General features: G+C 33.6%; 1 long non-coding RNA gene across 3 annotated transcripts in view; it reads left to right on the top strand.

Annotated features, from left to right (window-relative positions):
• LOC110741062 overlaps positions 1–14,779 on the top strand; it is a 599,818-nt gene that overhangs the window by 116,066 nt on the left and 468,973 nt on the right. The window lies entirely within an intron of this gene.

The following is a 14,779-nucleotide window of genomic DNA, read 5'->3' as shown; positions in this document are numbered from 1 at the left end:
AAAGTTCTAAACTTTATGTACTTAAAACTACAGCTTCAAAATATGTAAAGCCCAAATTGATAAAACTACCAAAAAAAAAAAAATGGCAGGTGTAATAGATTTGAATATATGTCTCTAAGAATTTACAGATCAGGAGGAATTGAATAACATAATGTAGGCAAATTTTCTGGAAGAGATGTATAGGGAATACTATCCCCAATGACCATAAGAGATACAGAAAATTAGCCAAATTTGATCAAATCTTAATTAGAAAAAGAGAATAAGCTCAAAGATAATAGGAGAAAGGAAATAACACACATAAACGTCGAATTAATACAATAATACTAAAAGAAGAAAATGAGTGTTAAAAAAAGATCAAAGCTGATTCATTAAAAAGACTGGCAAGAGAGTTCAAAAACCCAAAAGAAGACAAAATAAATAGTATTAGGAATGAATCAAAAATGAAAAGGTTCAGCAGGGTTTAAAGTGATTTGAAAAGGGCATTATGAACACGTTTATGCTGCCAAAGTTGAAACCATGTGAAATGTCAAATTCCTAACATAAATTACCAAAACAGAGTTAAAAGAAACAGAACAATTCAATGTCCATATCCATTAAATATTTGAATCAGTAATCTTCTCTTCCAATATCACCACTGACACACAATTTTGTTGCGATCTTTTACTAAAACTTTAAGGAACTGAAAATTCCAATCTTATAAAATTATTTTGGAAGAGAGAAAAATGAAATCTACCTTCCAACTTATTTTTTGAGACAGTGTAATAAATAATTATAGCCTGATTTCTTAGATTTAAAAAGTTAAAGTATTAACAGAATAAATCTGGGAATGTATAAACATCGTATCAAAACTATGTAGCTTAAAAAAAAAATGGGAATGTAAGGTGGCACAGCATTAGAAAACAATTATTTTGCAGATCCAGAAAAATTAATTGATAAAATTCAATAATAATAATTAAAATTTTAGCAAAGCAGGTAGAAAAAATTCTTAACCAGGTACGTGTTCTAAAACAAATAGTATGATGATAAATGGTGAAATATTGAAAGTTTTATCTTTTTCAATGTGGACTTGGATAATGTGGTTTTAAAATGTATATGGAAAAGCAAGAAAAGCCAAGACACTCCTGCACAACAGTAAGGATGGAGGACATGCCCTACCAAATATAAATTCTTATTATAAAGTTAGAATGGTTAAGATTTACATTGTTCAGGTTTAGACAAATAGGCCAGTGGGAACAGAAGAGAAAGCCCAGAAACAGACCAACACTTTTGTTAAGATCCCATGACATGTCAGTTAGAGAAAGTATTGAGTACAAATAAGGTGTGCTGAGACAGGTCCATGTCAATATGCGGAAAACAAAATAACCTAACTTTCCTCACTCTTTATGTCACAACATATACAAAAATCAGTTCCATGTATTAAAAACCTATTAAAATGTGAAGTTTCTAAAATTTTGGAAGACAATATAGGAGAATATATTTTTGTCTTGAGGTTAAAAAGTTTTAAATAAAAACAGAATTAGACAACAAAGGCAAATTTGACTTCACAAAAATGTGAGTATCTGTTTCAATAGATATCATAAAGTGAAAATAGACCACAAATGGGAAGAACATGTTAACTATATATATGTGAATGTGCATGCAAATATATACATACACACAAGCATTGACAAAGTATTAGAATCTATAATGTACAAAGATATTGTACAAATTTATATGTAAAAGACAAACTTTGCATTTCACATTAAAAGATGCATGATTACGAAGTGAACAAAAAATGTTTGGCTGCATTATTAGCTGTAATAAAATACAAATCGAAATTATAATAAAATACCATTTACAGTTAACAGACTGGTAGAAGTTAAAAGTCTCTAATATCTTGTGCTGGTAGAAATGTAGAAGAATAGGAACTCTCATACAATGTATTTAGAAATGAAAATAGTTAGAACCCCTTTAGAAACCATTCTGTATCATATAATCAAGTGGAACATATAGATGCCCTACAATCCAGCAGAATTTATCCAATAAAAATGCTTTACAAGTGTACTTGTAGATATGAAAAATAACATGTATAAATGTTTTGTTTATAGTAGCAAGAGAAGTGGAAAATATCCCAAATGTCCATTGTCAGCAGAATGAATAAGTGAATTTTGAGGTATTCATGAAATGCAATATTATAACGCAATATGAATGGACTTGCTACAACTATATATATTATGAAGTCTAAACAGCATAATGAGTGAACAAACCAAGGCATAGATTATGTTCAATATGATTCCATTTATTAAAAAAAACATGCAAAATCAAACAAAATATTACTAAGATAATAAGGCATAACATGGACTAAACTCAGGATCACGGTTACCTCTAAGTGTGGGGTGCTGATGAGGATGTGATCAGAGAGGTGGCTTCAAAAGTAGCAAAAATGTTATTTAAAAAACTGGATGGGGACTGTGTGGCTATTTGTTTTATTGCTATTTTTGTTCACATATTATTCATATGTTATAAATATTCCTCAGTGTATGTTTATTTAAAAAATATCCACATAGTTGATGTTAGAAGATTCTTTCAGTAATTCCAGTTATAGTCTATCCTGCTTTATGTGTGCCTCTATAATGTTAATTAGCTCTTATACCATTGTAAATATGGGAACGATACCTGTTTAGATGGAAATCATGTGGGTTCATATTGCAATTCATATTCTGTAATCGCATTTAGACTCAAAGTAAAGCCAACATAGCAGAACATGCAAAACACAGAGAAATAGCCTATTGACTGCAAGTTATTTTACTGGTTCAATTTAACCATATCCTCTGTTTTGGATGATCTAATTGAGCAGTTTTCCCAGTGTGTGTTTTGTTCTTTTTTATGTAATTCAGCAGCTTCACCCTCTTCCATCAAACCACTTTTACTCATTATTTAAAAGTAAAGTCTCATATTTACTATAGTATTTCTTTACTTATTAGTCACTTAACATGTCTTTTAAACTGTGAAAATATTTAAAATTACAATGATTTTATTGTGAGCTCAACTTATAAGTTTCATAGATTATAACTAGTGCCCCCAATACTTTTTTCCTTAAAATCTTAAAATTCTCCCTTAAAATTAATTTTAATTTTTATTATTTAATTTTGTAGAACTTGAGGGTTTTTTCAGAATGCATATATTACATTTTTACAGAAATTCCTGTGTCTTCATCAGTTTTGATTAGATTTAGCCTTATATATAAAATTACTAAAAAATGTACCATTTGCCTACCAAATGTACAAGCCAGTGATCCAATACTAGGTACTAAGGGAAATGCACACGGACAACTAATATAATTGTGATCATAAGTGATATAAAGCCTGCCTATAAAATAAAGATTAAATTATTAACAATCAAGTCCTGCAGAGTCTTGACCTAATCTAAGTTTCCAGTCTGTCCTTCCTGTGTTTGTCTTCCAGTTGCTCTCCCCTTCAGCCATGTGGACTTATTATCTGTTCTTCACACACACACTGTGAGCCTTGGAGGAGATAAGCAAATTGAAGAGCTTTTACCTTGCCAATCCTTCCTTCATTGTGCTGACAGTGTTAATTTCCTGCAATATTAATCATATCACACAAAATTCACATCTCCCATTTAAAACCTTTAATGGTTCCACACAGCCTACAAAATTAAGTACATATTCATTGCATAGTTCCCATAGATCCTTTAGTATACAGTCCTGACTGTCATTTAACGTTTCCTCCTCACTGACCCTATGCTTTAGTAACCCTCAATAGTCATAATTCCTTAGGTGTACTAGATACTTTCATGAGTTCACACCTTGTCTTGGTTTGTAATGCTGTAACTGTGCATTGCCTCTTTTTGTTCACTTCTGTATGCATTTGAGTATTGACTCAATCATCATGGTGCAGATAGAAGGCCACATATTACATGTGGCTGCTTACTAGACAGAGTAAACATTTGTAGAATAAATGAGCTTTGTTCACATGCCTCCTTATCATATAATCTTGTGCATGTGTGTTTATTGTTAGTATTTATTTGTGTGGTTTACCCAGCACATCTGAAATTTTCAGTTCTAGATTTTCTACTCGTTTCATATTTTTGGGAAAGTAGCTTATTTTCTTTGAGCCACAGTTTCTTCCTCTATAAAACAGTGACAAAAATTTGACCTAAATCACAGAGATTTGGGGACAAAGCCAGTACTTTGTTAATTACTAAGTGCTATCCACGTGTTAGATTAACTGTAATAGTTTAAAAAGTTCTCAAAATGTTGAAGTTGAAATTGTTGAAACATTTCAGTTCAGACACCAACTCCCTGACTTCTATAAAGAACTTAAATATGAAATGCTCCTCGTTTTTTACTGTGTCATCAGTTTTAGCTCTTATTTTATGTAATTAGTCTGTAAGCTCCTTGAGGACAGTTTTATTCATTGCTGTTATCTTCTGGAATTGTCAAATGTGTGAATGAACAGATAACCATTAGTATCAAATATAGCAATTTGAACAGGGGTTGGCAAGAGGCTAGATATATTGAATAAACTTATTAAATGGATGGCCCTTGTGTGAAGAAAAAAGCCAAGAAAGAATTTTAAAAGCCGTCTTGCACCTGAGCATTTAATGGGGGAAACCCTTTCTGTATCAACCTTCCTATCATTAACAATGACTGTGAAATCTCACTGGGCTCCTGGATGTATTTTATGTACTTACAAACAGTAAAGCATTATCAATAATTACATTAGCCATTGTTATTTAAATCACTATTAGTCATAAATATATACCTATTGAACATATGCTGACCTATACTTACTTATAAAATGGATAAATAACTCCCTCTTCTCATATGATATGTATGTTGCTGAAATCCAGAGTCCAAACCACCAAAAATCAGAGCCAGGGAAGTCAGGACAGGGGAGTCAGAATCCTTGAGTTCAATTCCCATCAATCCTGCATTCTACTTTTTTATCCTTCTTTGGCTTAGTCCTCAACTACAAAAGGAGGCTAAAATAGATACTAGCTCATTGGACTGTTTGAGGATTAATGATTCAATAAATGTCAGCCTTTGTCAAAGTTCCTGCCTCAGAGCAAGTGCCCGTATACTGTTAGGTGATGCTGTTGTTTGTGGTTGCTCCTTTTATTATAATCATCTTCATGTGCCTTCTGAGGCCTTAAAGAAACACTAAATTATATATAATCATACATATGTGATAGACATATGTAAAGGAGATTTTCTAAGATTCAGTACATGAAGCCCTGCTTTGACATCTCCCTCTCAAGCAGTAACCTATGAAGACATTCATCTATTGAAAACCGGGTGGCTTTATCACCTCCAGAGCTTCAGCAGTAGTTGGAGATGTGGGGCCAGACACACAGGGAAAGGGGATAGCAGAAAAGAATAGAGGAAGCTGGTTTTCTACCAGGTGATCTATCAAAGAAGTGCTAGTTGGGTGAGACTGGATCCTGCATTAGAAGATGAGGGCAAGATGCATCAAATTACAGACTGCAACAATATCTCAACTGCTTGGCTTTATCAAAATGTCTTTGTTACCCGAGTGTAATCAACTTAATTGATGAGAAGAGAGATTTTATTCTTTATAAATCATAATTTTCATTTAGTAGCTCAAGCTGGTTTTTTTTTTTTTTTTTTTTTTTTTTTTTTTGTTTTTTTAAAAGTGGGTTTTTTTTTTTTTTTTTTTTTTTTGTCTTAGGATTTTTAAAAATGGGCGTTACTGATGATACACATTTATGGAATTCAGGAATCTCCAACAATAGTTCTCTCTATATATTTTTTAGGGGGGTCTCTTCTAGAAAACTGATTGGCTAAGAATTAATGATTGTTATTTTCTTAATACCAGAATTTGTTCTATTAACTAGCATAGCTGCAGACTTTCATGACGTGAGACCCTACATGTGATACTAATTATATTCCTTAATTTCAATCCTTCTGATTTCTCATGTTAGACTTAGTTAAACAGCTAGGTATATATTTTACTGAGTGTTTTCAGAGAATTTTTCAAAAATAACAATTTATTCTAATTTTAATATTCCCTAGATAATATTGAAATAAACCAGCTCTGTATAATTTAGCCTGAGATAAAAGCATCAGTATATTTGGAACACAAACTTAATTCTATCTTTTGTTGAACTACCCAATTTAGTAAAAGCATTTCAATGGTACTTCTTAAATGTAGTATGACTTAGAATACGGGAAGCTGCCCAGAATGTAAAAAGAGGAGAATAATTTATATTTAATTGGTCTAAACCTACTTTACCTAGGTCAATAAGAACAGAAACCAGCAACATTAATCAAGATAAAATTATCAGCTGATTAATCAGTGTTCTAATTACTGCATAGTTCTTTACCTTTTCAATTTTAATTACTAAACCTCATTGTCTTTTCCATATGGCTAACATGTATTCATGGTGTATTTTTCTCCTAGTGAAATAAGATAAAATTATACATTCTAGATATTAAAATATCAAATGTAGAAAATTACTAGTGCCTCTTAAGAATTTCCCCAAAAAGTATAAAAAAGCTACTAGGTTATACAGGAAAGGAATGATAACTTCATGGATTTTTAAGTGAATGCTCTTTGTGGTCAATACAACTATGATTATGGAACTAAGCTTTGTGAAACAGTAGATTTTAATGCAATTGGTATTAAATATAAATTCGGAAGATATATTGGAGACTTTCAAGATGATTTGTTTTAGAGAAGGCCTGAATATTTTTTGGTAAATGTCTTTATTAGGAATATGGTGATCCTACTGCAGGGTTTCTTCCCCTTGGCACTATTAAAATTTGGGCCTGATCATTCTTTGTTGCAGTGGGACTGTCCTGTGCATTGTAGAATGTTTAGCAGCATCCCTGACCTCTACCTACAAGATGCCAGTAGTCTCCCCAGCCCCTCTATCCCTACCCTTTACCGCTATACAAATGTCTGCAGACATTAACAATTATCCCCTGGGGGTCAAACTTGTCCCCTTACTGAGAATCACTGATCTCACTGGCCGTCATTTGAAAAATTTACTTTAAAACAGATATATTGTATAATAAGACATCCTTGCCAGGGGAGTGGAAGTTTTTTACAGGTTAATTATTTTTATGGGAAAATCTTTTGATATATAAATTCCCAGATACTTTTGATGACATAATGATGATGATCATTGAGATGACAGCAATAATGAATATTCACTAAGTTTATCTATGTCATCACTGTATGAAGGTATAGCAGTTCTGTGAGGTAGGCCCTGTTGTTACTCTCTCGGGAGTTTAGAAAGTTTAAATAATGCCCACATTTATATAAAGGCCTAGTTAAGCCTTCCTGACTCCATTTGATAGAACTTTAAATAAAATAACCCTCCTTGAAGATTTGGTATTTCTAAGAAGGTGAAAAATTTGTGCTTTTTTTTTTTTTTTTTTTTTGAGGTGAAGTCTTGCTCTGTATCCAGGCTGGAGTGCAATGGTGCAGTCTCAGCTCATTGCAACCTCTGCCTCCCGGATTCAAGCTATTCTCCTGTCTCAGCTTCCCGAGTAGCTGGGACTACAGGCGAGCACCACCATACCCAGCTAATTTTTTGTATTTTTAGTAGAGACGGGGTTTCACCATGTTGGCCAGGATGGTCTCGATTTCTTGACCTCATGATCTGCAATAGTTTTGAATGTTGATTACATTTTAAATTGTGTCAATTTGTGGTCTATTGAGGAAATTAATGTAAAATATTTGGGTTTTACTTAAACACTACACAAGAATTATCTTAAAATTCAAATGTGAACTTATTTGGCATTTAACTGAAAAGACAGTTATGGAACTGATTATAGTAAAATAGGCATTGTGATTATTATAATGGAAAAATGAATTTCTATGAAATGAAAAGTATTTTCTCGGCAAATTTTCCTTCCTTATTCTCTCCCCTTTTTCTTCTGGTCTTCCCTTTTTTTCCTCTTCTCTCCCACTTTTCTTCTCTTTCCATTCTCCATTACGAACTGTACTATTTCTATTACATATTACATATGCTTGAAATTGGAAAACTGTTGAGTTTAGCTACCGCTTATAAATAAATGACTTGAGCAATAATTAATTCCATTTGCGTGATCTTAATGCACAAATGTGAATACTGATGTGGCAGATACCTAATTGTGTTTGTTAGCTATTTGATTCAATTATAAATATTATATTTCCCCCACTGATGTAGGCTCTACATTCTACCTCTCCTACAAATATTACTTATAAAATTTTATATTTGGACTTAGATTATATAAAGCATATGTCAGTTATAGACTTTCAATTATTTGTAATTCCTTTTTAGAGAAATGTATTCAGAAAATTGGACTGAATATGCATGACTACATCTATAAGCATTTATTCCAGCATAAAGCCTATTCTAAGGCACATGGTATGTTTAGGTACAGGACTCTTAAATGACAAAAGTCAGCCTATATATCAATAATATTTTTGACTGTGATAGCTTCCTTATTACCTTTTAATTGCTTCGTAATAAAAATTGCAATTTTTTTCTTTGTGGAAAAAAGAATATTCACAAAAGCTAGAGATAAATGAATCTATAATTTTTATATGGGAATATAACAACTTTTTATGGCCACAGTATTCAGTATTTCTTAATCATAATACCATTAGAAAATTAATGGGCTTAATGTTTAAATTATAAGAGCAAAACGAATCCTTTGCTGAGCGTAATGGTAGACTAGCCCGGGTACCTCAGTTCCTCTTTGTAGCATATTAAAGTTCTTTTCCTAATAGTATGAAAGTTATGTTCAGCATGTTTTGCAGATATTTGCTTCGCCATTTTCAACCAGAATCTTGGATAAAATGTTAGGCTGGGCAAACATAGCATACAGAGTACTTGAATGTTACAGGTATGTGTTTGTATATCACAATAGATCTCACTCATAAGAGATAGTTTCCAGAACACTTAACTAAATATCGTAAGGGAACCAAGAAAAAGAAAAGAAAAAGAAAGACACCTAACAGAAAAATGATCAAAGAACAAGGGTGCTGATTCACAAAAGAAATAAAATTTAAATTTAAAGAAAGTATGTTTAACCCTATTCGTAAGCAAAGTATTTGAAAATGAACCACAATGAATTTATTCTTGGCAATGAACAAACATTAAAACAATACTAATGGCCAACATTGAGATGATGGTTAGTGTAACTTCCTAAGAGGATAGTTGGACAATATGTATAGTAATGTAAATTTCCAAATGTTGATTTACTTTGATTCAGATACTTTTTAGGGTTTTAAAAAAATAAACATATATATAGATGTGCCCAGATATTCAGCTATAATATTTTAGTTATGTAGTGTTATTTATATTAGCAAAACTGTTATATCACCATTGTACAATGCTGATAAATTAATGGATCTAGGCATGGATCATCAATGGCTGCTAACATCAGAAAAAAGTAAACAATCCGATATTATGTACCACCTGAGGGTAGTATACCATACTACCTATGAAATATTCTTGCCAAAACATAGATTCTAAATTTGAACAAAATTCTAGATCTAAGATTCTATTTCTAGGAAATACAGTTGATAGAGGAGCATGGTAAATGACACTGATCCAAAACATGGGAAATACTATAGATTCATTGGCCTATTTTTGTTGGTTTTTCTTTGTGTTTTTCCTGACAAATAAATTTCTAGGGGAAAAACACAGAAAGGAACCTCTTAACTATTTGCAGTGTATGGATCTTATTTGGATGGTGATATTAACAGTCTGGTGAAGGAAAGGGAAGAAGGAGAAAGGAGGAGTGTAAAGATGAAGGATTTTTAACACTACCTAATTTAAAGGCACGCAGTGAAATATGTGTAGATGAAATAATGAGTGGATTTGTTTCAAAGTAATCTGAGGGTGGTATGGGGAATACGTAAGGGTACAGATAAAACAAGACTGGCCGTGAGTTGATAATTGTTGAAGCTGGGTCATGGCAGTTAATTGTAGCAGTATTGCTTAAAAACAATGGCCACAGCAACAACCTCAAATGTCCAACAATATGGCTTTGATTAAATAATTTATGGTATAACCACAAGATAAAATAATATGCAGCCATTAAAATGATATTTATATTATATAGAATGTTTGAAAATAAACATTCAGGGCCGGGCGCGGTGGCTCAAGCCTGTAATCCCAGCACTTTGGGAGGCCGAGACGGGCGGATCACGAGGTCAGGAGATCGAGACCATCCTGGCTAACACGGTGAAACCCCGTCTCTACTAAAAAATACAAAAAACTAGCCGGGCGAGGTGGCGGGCGCCTGTAGTCCCAGCTACTCGGGAGGCTGAGGCAGGAGAATGGCGTGAACCCGGGAGGTGGAGCTTGCAGTGAGCTGAGATCCGGCCACTGTACTCCAGCCTGGGCGACAGAGCAAGACTCCGTCTCAAAAAAAAAAAAAAAAAAAAAAACATTCAGAATATTCATAGAACATTAATAAGTATAAAAAGGTTACAAAACAGGATGTAGCAGATAATCCCATTCAAATGCATAGAAAGGAAATCAAGATTAGTAATAATTGTTTCTGAGTTAGGGAATTAATTATCTTCATTTTTTTCTTTGTGCTTTATTGTATATTCAAATTTCTGCAATACGTATGCATACATTTTATCAGAGTTATAATATCATTAAAAATTAGGGAAAGAAAAAATGTAGTTCAGAAAGCTTTTCTCCCTAAATGATGAAAACAAAAATTTTATGTGTTCTATACAAGTAAAGTTTCAACATGTGAACAAAGCGTATACTATTTTATGGTTATATATTATAAATAATATATTACTATAGCTTCGCTGGAAAAGCCAAGGGAAATTAGTTTTGTTATTTGTATCTTGTTTAAGAAGAAAGTGAAGTATACTCTGTGTGTGTGTGTGTGCGCGCGCGCGTGTGTGTGTGTGTTGAATGAGACAGGGTCAAGGAAAAGGAGTCTAACATTTGTAGGATATCTGGATTAAGCTAAATACATTACCCTTAGAATTCTCGGTACAGACTTTTGAGGTTGACTTGTATGTCTGCTTTAGGGGTAATGAAACAGACACAGTTTGCTGCATGAAACAGCTGGAGCTGAAAATCAAGCCAAGGGCATTTGGGCTTCCGGTAGACCTCCTGGTACCTTGTAGCAATCTGACCCTTTTACTAGGGTGTTTATTTGCTCAGAGTAAAGTATACTGGTAAAACATTTTGCTATTACCATACTGTAAAACTAAAAATTATATAATCTATTATTTTGATACTTGTTTTCCAGTTTCCAAAATACTTTCATTAAAATAAAGTTTGAAACATAAAAATTATTTTACTTAGACAGGAATTGATAAGAGATACCTAAACCTGCTACATGGCCTGCTACAGTGATGGCATCACTTTTCTCTTGACTCTCTCTGCTAGGTGCGGTTTTTAGCATAGTGGAGCACAAGAGATGACATCTGGGGTGGCTAAGGGTCACCTGGCTCTTTGTTGTTATTCCAGATGGACTCCACAGATCCTTTTATACCACCATTTGGGTTACTTTGTCAGCTAGTTGTTTTTTGTTTTTTACTTCAAGGACTATTTATTAACAAACATGTAGTAAAGTCTAGAGTGGAATTCACCAACTGATAAGAAAGAAGGGAGGGTCCAAGAAAGGAAGAATGCAACCTAAATAGGTGAGCATTTCAATGAAGAGGTGACTCTTTGGGGTTGGCATGTTCATTTCCTTGCTTTTGTTGAGCACCTATTATGTGCCAGGATATCAACTTGGTAAACAGTCTCAAAATAGATCCTTTAATTTTTTAAAAATAAGATGGACTTTAAAACATTTTATATGGATATAGATATAATGGTAAGTTCAGCCCAGATTAGTATTGGTGTGTTGCACCCTTCCACTCTTAAACTTTAGTGCTTAATCATCTATGAAGTGAAAGAGTAAGAACTGAAAACACAGGCACAAAGTAAGTTATTTGGGAAAACAAGGCATAGCCTGTACTCCCTACTTCCTGAGGGACACACACACATACTCACATGTACACACACATATTATATATAATCTTTAAAATATATATTTTAATTTGGACTGTTTAAGAATACATTAAATATTGAAATATTGGCAGTTCTACCAACGTACTTCAGAAAGAATCATGATATTCACATAAGAGTGCAATAGCATACTGACAGTCCTGTTTGTTTTGTTTCCCAAAGATATTAACTGAGATATTATTTTGATTGTCATGACCCTTAACATAGACTTCCCATTATAGTCTTTATTCCAATATAAGGGATGCAATCTTTTGACCAATTTTACTTATCTCTATTCTAATAATTCTATAAAAATGTGAAAACAGCATCTGTTCACTTCGTGGATTTCATTCTCAGCAAACTATCGCAAGAACAGAAAACCAAACACCGCATGTTCTCACTCATAGGTGGGAATTGAACAATGAGATCACTTGGACACAGGAAGGGGAACATCACACACCGGGGCCTATTGTGGGGAGGGGATAGGAGGAGAGATAGCATTAGGAGATATACGTAATGTAAATGACGAGTTAATGGGTGCAGCACACCAACATGGCACATGTATACATCTGTAACAAACCTGCATGTTGTGCACATGTACCCTAGAACTTAAATTATAATAATAAAAAAAAATCATGAGTAATCATTCTCAATAATTGGAGGAATTTCTTGTAATTCAAAATTTCAAGAAGTCTCCATTTGAGAAATCCGAGTGGTAAATCTATTGTATATGTTTGTAGTTTTTGAAAATTGACCAGCCTGGCCAACATGGTGAAACCCTATCTCTACTAAAAATACAAAAACTAGCTGGGTGTGGTGGCACACGCCTGTAGTCCCAGCTACTTGGGAGGCTGAGGCAGCAGAATTGCTTGAACCCAGGTGGCGGAGGTTGCAGTGAGCCGAGATCACACCACTGCACTCCAGCCTGGGTGACAGAGCAAGACACTGTCTAAAAATAATAATAAGGAGAAGGAGAAGAAGAAGATTGTTCTGTGGCCACCCTTAAGTTACTTTACCTTTTTCTTTCTAATTATATCCATTATTAGAATTTTCCAAATGCCAAAGAGACTGAGTTTTTCTATACTTATATATAGAATGTGTAAGATTAATGGGCAATGAGAGTGGCAGCTGTCTGTCTTTTCCTATATAAAAATGCACTTTTGGCAACCCTCTTACCTTCATGTTTTATTTCCAAAGTAGTTTAAATCTTAGATCTAAGAAGTAACTTCTTTCTGAATTTACACCAAAAAGAGGGAATCTATTTAGACTAGTTCGAGAATGTTGTAAAACGTTTTGAGCTTTGATGAAACATGTAAGAGTTTCTGCTGTTTTTGCATTGATAAGAACCATGTGCATTGTACAAGCCTTCCTTTAGTATTTTGGTACAAACTTTCCTCATGCATTCATTCATTATCAACATACAGCTTTTACACACTGGCAAAATAATAGAGCTGATGCTTAGCTTGGTGCTTCATTTTTTTTTCTGAACTGAATTGAATTTTGATCTCATTTGATTTAATATTACAGTCCATTTGTTCTGGAATGTACTAAATGTGTAGTGTTCTGTTTATTGTAATTGAGGACCTTGTTCTGTGGTCATCTTTTTGAGCACTTAAGAAAGAACATGAGTAGGTATAAGTACTGTAAACACACTAGCCATTGAACATACCAATGAGTGAAAGGTGAGGGGTTGCTGATAAATGAGAAAGAAGTACCTTTGTTTTAGTATTTATTGAGGATTGTTTTTAATGAAGTGTTTTGTCTAAAGTGAAAATACTGCTCTTTTTATCCCTCTTCAAAATCTCTTTAGTAGGTCAAATTCCTGTCTGTGGCTGTATCTTCATTGTTTAGAGATCTTGGAAAAGGGTGAAGGCCTAAGCTTAGTTATTAATTAAGTATTATATTGGTGTTTTGTTTATTACGATAGGACAGAGTAAAATCCATTAATATGAAAGAGGAAGAGGAATGTCGATCTGTTGTACTACTTTGTGGGTTTGTGAAACTTTAATATTTCTGATAAAAATATGGAGAACATATTTGCAATGGGGTTTGGATAATACAATTTTGGTATCATATGCCATGATTTCCATATTGCAGAAATGAAAACTGGTTGAAGCACGCCAGAGCTACAAATGCTTTCCTTTTCCCTGTGGGAAAAAAAAATCTTACTGTGTGGGATCAGTTTGGGGCACGATGAATCTCAGAATAGCCACACCTAGACTGAGCAGGCTTAAATTTGCCATCCTAGTTCTGCAGATTATGCTAACTTAATAAAATAAAAATAACCTAACACACACCTAACAGCACATCACTGAAAACATTGTTTTAATAGTAACTGCATTTTCATTATTCCAAATTTGAATCCACTTTTCAAAGTGGTTTCACATCATTATCTTTCTTTTTTTCTAGTTTTGGCAGCATTTTCATTTTTTCTTACACAATGATGTGTTGCTGGGGCCTCATGTTCTCACATAACAGGAGAAAACCAAAGTCTGTTGTCATGTCTTAAAGAATTGAGAATTGTGTACAAAAAACGCTCACATAAATTTAAAGGATGAATAAATTTACAGGTGTAAATGCAAACTGCTTCCAACTCAAGGCAAGTAACAGTCCATGATGTTCTGGCAGGAAAACATCAGGTAAGAAAGGAAGCAGGATCCTACAGCTTGGACTTTTCCAACCCTGAGAGATCGGCAAGATAGAAATTACAACTGGTTCAGGAGCCCTTGCCAGCCTCTAGAGAAATCCCATGACACTCAGCCATGACACTTTAACACCCTGTGCAGATCCC

The sequence above is a fragment of the Papio anubis genome, chromosome 14 (assembly GCF_008728515.1).
Source record: "Papio anubis isolate 15944 chromosome 14, Panubis1.0, whole genome shotgun sequence".
In the NCBI taxonomy this organism is placed as follows: Eukaryota; Metazoa; Chordata; class Mammalia; order Primates; family Cercopithecidae; genus Papio; species Papio anubis.
Note: the sequence above shows the minus strand (reverse complement) of the source record. Positions and strands in the feature narration are given on the sequence as shown.